Source organism: Macrobrachium rosenbergii, chromosome 2 (assembly GCF_040412425.1).
Source record: "Macrobrachium rosenbergii isolate ZJJX-2024 chromosome 2, ASM4041242v1, whole genome shotgun sequence".
Lineage (NCBI taxonomy): Eukaryota > Metazoa > Arthropoda > Malacostraca > Decapoda > Palaemonidae > Macrobrachium > Macrobrachium rosenbergii.
Window position 1 is genome coordinate 60,305,771 of NC_089742.1, and position 6,000 is coordinate 60,311,770.

Here is a 6,000-nt window from a genome sequence, read left to right on the forward strand (position 1 = left end):
TACTGAGAATGTATGTAGATATAATTACAAGAATACATAGAAATGTCTGCCATCGCAATCACGGACTTATGAATGTTTGGTATTTGCGATGCATTTCATATCCAGAGTTCGACTTGTCAACCTGTTCCCATCTGAATAATCTACGCTGTTACGTGACAAGATGCATATTCTTTTTGCATCCTATAATGAAATGGCATCTGTAACGATTTAGGTCCCTGTGGCGTGATCATTCAATTGTGCAAGCCTTGGCGTACGAACTGAGCTCTGGGCATTTTTTTTTCTCGTTGGTTTTTGCTCCCGAGTGGGCAGATGTGGTTTAATTACAGGGTAGATTCTTACGTCTTAGTCTTTGGCTCTGGTAATGTTTTAAAGTTCATGGCAAGGTAATGGAGAATTCTCATTTGGTCTGATCTAGTGCTGGGCTAAAATTACTTCTTCAGAAAGTCAGTATTTTTTCTCTCGAATAGTGCTGTCAGAATAAGCAAAAAATAAAAATAAAAGGTAAAGTATTCATGCATCTATTATACATGTGGCTAAGATTTTACTATTCACATTGTATTACCTTTTGCAGAGATGGGGGTTAGTTAATGTAGAAAACGAAGTTTTATGCAATATCACTTTCTTAAAACTCACTGGAAGTTAGCTCTTATCCTCTGATCCACATTTAGCAGATTTGGTTATAAGTTATTCAAATGTTGTTAAGGGGAGACTAGCAAGTTTCTCAGAGGTCTATAAATGTACAGTAAAGCATCTAGTAGTATGGTGGACACATTTTTTTTTTTTTACTCTTCAGATTCCTTAGGTGTACTGAAGTAGTTTCACATCAACTCTTATGTTGACAAATATGTAGCTGGGAATCTTTGATGATGTTTAGTCTTTTAGTGGCAATACAGGTAATAAAGGAAATAAAAAGAGTAATAAGTGCTGGATATGCGTTTTGTTTTCTTGACTTCTTTGTAGTAAGTAGGAAATTTGTGCGAGTGATTTTTTTAGGATTACATGTCGTACAGGAACAGAAGAGATTCTTCCCATTAGTCAGTTTGACTGTCTTAATCCTTTCTTAGTGAAGAGATTATCTGTCTTCGAGTTGAATCACTACTAAAAAGAAAGAGCATCTAATGGCTCTAATATATTCTTGACCTACTACCATGCAAGTACGTCAAATTTGTAATACCTGTCAAGATTATACATGTTAAAAAAATGCGCCGAAGTTTCTTCGGCGCAATTGAGTTTTCTGCACAGTGTAAAATCAAGGCCACGGAAAATAGATCTATCTTTCGGTGGTCTCGGTATAATGCTGTATGAGCCGCGGCCCATGAAACTTTTAACAACGGCCCGTTGGTGGTCTATCCTATATCGTTGCCAGATGCACAATTATGGCTAACTTTAACCTTAAATAAAACAAAAACTACTGAGGCTAGAGGGCTGCAATTTGGTGTGTTTGATGATTGGAGGGTGGATGATCAACATACCAATTTGCAGCCCTCCAACCTCAGTAGTTTTTAAGATCTGAGGGCGGACAGAAAAAGTGCGAACAGAATAAGGAGCAGACGGACTGACGAAGCCGGCTCAATAGTTTTCTTTTCAGAAAACTATATGTATCCTAGAGGTTCCTCAAATTTGGCTGAGTAAAATACCCGTCGAGTTACCATAAATGTCTTAAAATTTGCGATTCCGGTTAAAATCCTCATGGGAACCAGATTTCTTAGGCAGTATGAGATTAGGTCTACTGAAAGTCTTTCAGGTGTCATAATTTTGTTATTTGTTGATTCAAAAACTAATCCTCCTTGCGGTAGTCTTAATAAGGACTAATTTTATTTAATAGATAAGCCATTTAACACATGTAGGTCTCCGGATGAATTAGGGACCAAGTCATTTCGCATGTGGGAGCTTCTGAGTATTACTAGGATGCGCAGAGTAATTGAAATCAGTATTGTATTAAGAACGATAAGATTAATCTCAGAAAAAACACTTAACTGCGTTGAACGTTATTGCATGCATCGAAAGCTTCCTGATGTTGAACTCTCTGCCGCTGGCTTAACCCTTAGGACCATAGGCTACGCCCTGCCCAGACGCATGTCATGTTACGAAGAAATTTGCTATCTATAGAAAAAGTCCCGAAATAACCCTGCAATCATGAGGTCATTGGCCTTCTGAAATATGGAATAGGTCATCATCAGACGAAGGGGCTCATAGCTTATTCGACCGAGAAATGTCAAGATGGATATTTTTTTGTTGCTTTTGTGCCCTTTATAGCAAGGGATAATTTGGAACCCGTGATCGGGCCGGGGTTGCTACGAAGGCTGGTGGGAAGGAGACACATTTCTGAAGGTCAGATTATTTTCTGAAACAGGGATGGGTTGCTTGAGAGAGTTTCAACACGTAATTTTATTTTCCTGCACTTTTTTTACTTTTTATATTTTCATGAGGTGTTTTTATCTTTTTTTTATCATTGCAGGGCATCTTATTTAATAGGAAATGCATAGCACGTAAACTGATGGTTATTCTGAGAGCAAAGAAAGGTCACCCAAGAGCTGATAAATTCAAATACGATACCACCGAGAATAATTTTATTGTTTTTTATGGTAAAATCAACATTGTTCCCATCGTTTGATACTGGAAATATGAAAATGGGCCTCGTTCTTTAATCCTTTTAAGACGACTGCAAATTATAGGGTGAATTTATTTTCAGTGCATTTAGTTTTCTGCGAAAGAAAACTATTGAGATGGCTTTGTCTGTCCGCCTGCACTTTTTCTGTCCGCCCTCAGTCTTAAAAACCACTGAGGCTAGAGGGCTGTAAATTGGTATGTTGATCATCCACCCTCCAATCATCAAACATACCAAATTGCACCCCACTAGCCTCAGTAGTTTTTATTCTATTTAAGGTTAAAGTTAGCCATAATCGTGCGTCTGGCAACGTTATACAACAGGCCACCACCTTGCCGTGGCTGAAAGCTTCATGGGCCACGGCTCCTACAGAAAACTCGATTACTTGTTTTTTATTGCCTTTGACTAATACCTGTCTCTCGTTGACACAGATGTGTGTTTGTTAAGAATTGCAAATTTTCAGTTGGAGTTTTCCGTAAAAACATTTTATTGGTTGAGCTTAGGATATATGAGTTGTCAAAATTTAATGCTGCATTCCGCTACGAAGAATTTTTATTATGGACTAAATGGTGGCATGAGAGATATTGCAAGATACATAAGCTAATTTATTATTTATGTAATGACGTTAAGAATTAATTTAGAGAATCAGGGGCCTTAAGAGCAAGGTAAAGAGGGAGGCACTTGATGGTTAGTCCTGAGGGGATGACGTATAGCCCAAGACAGGAATCAGGACACAGATGAACGATAATGAAGGTGGGACATGAAGACTACTGATAAAGAGAGAGAGAGAGAGAGAGAGAGAGAGAGAGAGAGAGAGAGAGAGAGAGAGAGAGAGACATTAATTAGGTTTTGATGTTGACGCGGAAGGTTAGCTATATGGAATGTTTGCGGTTAAAAGAATGTCATAAGCGAAGAAAAATGATGAGTGCTGGAGTCACTGAAAGGACTTTTGCCCTCGGGAAGTGACCTGATGACTTTTTCTGACTTCTTAGAATGTCTTTTTTTTTTTCTACAAGATGCCTCTCTAACTGCAATATACCGTATGTCTGGCTCTGCGGCAAAATGATATAGATGGTCATTATCACGTTAAAAATATATCACTCTGGGCCATCGATACGTACTGTGACTTTGTGAGATTTCGTTAATGTTCATTTTAGTTATTTATTTATTTTTTTTTATGTCTAGTCTGGGTGGTTTTCAAAACCGTTGTGCAAAATAACTCGCATTGCTTTTTTATTTTAAACCTAAACAAATTTTAAAGCTGAAATTTTCCCTTAGGGAAACTAGTGATGAGGTATATATATATATGCATACATTATCTATATATATATATTTTATATATATACATTATAAATATATATATATATATATATATATTATATATATATATATATATATATATATATATATATATATATATGAAATTGAAGGACTTAATATCTGTATTGCGAGCATATCCACAACGACGGTTGACTCTTAAGGAATGAATTCATCACAAACAACTCCTGATATGCGAATGAGACTATAGCAAGTACGCGTTTGGCCTCCTCCAGTTGAATTACGGCTCTCATGTCCTTGAGTAGCCCATTTATTTCTGCTGAAATATGAGTGTACTTTGAAAAGGACAACGTTCTGGTTTCCTGCTCCTTGAAGATAGGGCAGTTGATTTCACCGTGGTTAAAGTCATGTGTGTTTGTTTTAACACAAATTTGAATATAATATTAACACAGTAATGCATATATTGCTTGGCACCCTATATTTAGAAGCGGTGACGCATTTGTTGTTTGCTTAATAACATACTATTAATACACTTAACAAGTTTTTTGATTTTTTACATGTAATTATTTATTATTATTATTATTATATATATATATATATACATGTATATATATATATTATTATTATTATATATATATATATATATATATATACATATATATATATATATATATATATACATAGTTATATATATATATATATATATATATATATATATATATATATATTTATATATATATCGGTATATGTTGTTTATGTCCGTGTAATTACATGAATCATACATTGTTTTCATACTTACATGCACAATTTAGTTTCAGTTCACAGAAGCATACCGTAAATTTGATTTTGCACATACGTGTAAATAAGATATGCACATATTGTCTGGGGCACTATATCTGAATGCACACACGGTATTAATTTTCATATATATATATTTATATATATATGGTATATATATATATATATATATACATGCATACATACATATATATATATACTTATTATTTTATATTAATGCACGAACACTAAATACATAGCACACATAGCCTAATGCATACATTCCTTTTAATCATGTATTTGCATGACCGAATATTTATATGTTTAATGTGTTGCTCATATGAATTAACGGAATCATTCCCCGCCCTTAGAGTCACAACAGTGGCGTGTGTGTGTGTGTGTGTGTGTGTTTGTGTGTGTGTGTATGAGAGAGAGAGACAGAGAGAGAGTGCTCACCCGTCGCTGTCTATTCCTTAGAGAGGTTCGTGATGGAATCCCATCGGTGGACGTGCCATTTGATAAAAAGCTTAATCATGTTTATGATCTCCTTCGCAGGGTTCGTGGTAATATTTAAAATTCTCCGAGTATAGTTTTTCCTCCGATTGTGTCTTTTTGTAATGGGGGTACGGGGTTTGCTAAGCGCTATTTTACGCTGATTTGAATCATCCGGCGGACTGGAACACTTTCCGCCTGTTCATAGCGCGAATATGACGGGTGGTGTTGATTTATATGAGAATTTTGACTATGATATTAAATTGCTGAGCCCTGACAAAGGTTGAGATAGGAAAGTTGAGATTGATTGCTGAACGTTGAAAAAGGTTGAGATAGGAAAGTTGAGATTGATTGCTGAACCTTGAAAAAGGTTGAGATAGGAAAATTGAGATTGAATTGTTCAACATTGAAAAAAGTTGAGATAGGAAAGTTGAGATTGAATTGCTGAACCTTGAAATATGTTGAGATAGGAAAGTTTTATTGCATAATTTCTAAGGCAAGAATTTCAATGATATATAAGGACATCACACTGGATTCCTTCCTCAGGCTCGAATAGCCGCCTTGCAGTCCACCCTCAGATGCAGTTTTGGTAACGTCAGGCTTCAGGCATTACGGTCACAATGACTATACTCTGTATGACTCAGCAAAATTTATGAGTATTTTTATAAGTTTTTCACAGATACGACTCCATATTCTGGACAAAATACATTTCGAAATAATGATACCTCTCAGTGGTGTTCCACAAATTACGTAAACTTAGATTCAGATCATAGTAGGCAAGGAAGACCTTAGAGTGTAAGTTCTTGGAAGCGTTTCAGTTTTAGTCAGTGAAGATCTACTTTGGA

At 35.7% G+C, this 6,000-nt stretch overlaps 1 long non-coding RNA gene across 1 annotated transcript in view; it reads left to right on the plus strand.

Annotated features, from left to right (window-relative positions):
- The window catches only part of LOC136847625 (uncharacterized), a 626,800-nt gene that overhangs the window by 111,920 nt on the left and 508,880 nt on the right, over positions 1-6,000 (plus strand). The window lies entirely within an intron of this gene.